The sequence below is a fragment of the Meriones unguiculatus genome, chromosome 7, assembly GCF_030254825.1.
Source record: "Meriones unguiculatus strain TT.TT164.6M chromosome 7, Bangor_MerUng_6.1, whole genome shotgun sequence".
NCBI classification, from domain to species: Eukaryota; Metazoa; Chordata; class Mammalia; order Rodentia; family Muridae; genus Meriones; species Meriones unguiculatus.
The window spans coordinates 18,900,713-18,901,700 of NC_083355.1; positions in this window are offsets into that span (position 1 = coordinate 18,900,713).

Consider the following 988-nt stretch of genomic DNA (forward strand, 5'->3'; position numbering starts at 1 on the left):
CATGGCCTGGCTTCCGTATTTGTATTTTTAGATCACCAGTGAGGTTAAACATATTTCATCTTTATGGACCAGTAAGTTTTTCCTTTAAAAATTATCCATTTGTTCATTTTTTCCTAGACTGTCATTGGTGTTTTCTTTTTTCTCTTTTTTGGGTGTGGGTCAGGTGCTAGGCATCAAACCCCGGGTTCCATAGGCCTTTACCACAGCCACAGCCCCAGCTCCTGTGCTTTCTTGTTGATTGTAGAATCCTCCATGTTTTGGGGAAATTTGTACATCTCTCAGAAGAGTAACGATCATTTTCTAGCTTGTCATTCACCCTGCAGCCTTGTTTGATATTGTCTTTGTCCAATGTACTGCTCTTTCGGTTTCTCACCTCTAAAGAGAAATGTTCTTTTTGTTTTATTTATTACATATACAGTGTTCTGCCTGCATACCAGCAGGGGGCACCAGATTTCATTATAGATGGTTGTGAGCCCCCACGTGGTTGCTGGGAATTGAACTCAGGACCTTTGGAAGAGCAGCCAGTGCTCTTAACCTCTGAGCCATCTCTCCAGCCTGTTTCTCACCTCTAGAGCTCTTGTCAAACGTATAAAAAATATATCTTTTATAATTCAGGATTATGCACAGTACTGCCTGCCATGCTTCCTTCTAGGATTCCTGTGGTCCCATGCCTTTAACATTTAACTTGTTACTGGGTGTGGTGGCACATGCCTGTGATCCCAGCACTTGGGGAGGCAGAGGCAGCCTGATCTCTGTGAGTTCGAGGCCAGCCTGATCTACGAAGTGAATCCAGGATAGCCAAGGCTACACAGAGAAAGCCTCTCTCGAAAAACAAAGCAGACAGACGAAAAACAACCCCAAAAATCTATGGAATGCACGTGATTTAAAAAAGAAATGTTTGATTATTTATTTTATGTATGTGTGTGTGTGTGTGTGTGTGTGCGTGTGTGTCTCAGGTATGCTAAGTGCCCTCGGAGGCCAGAAAAGA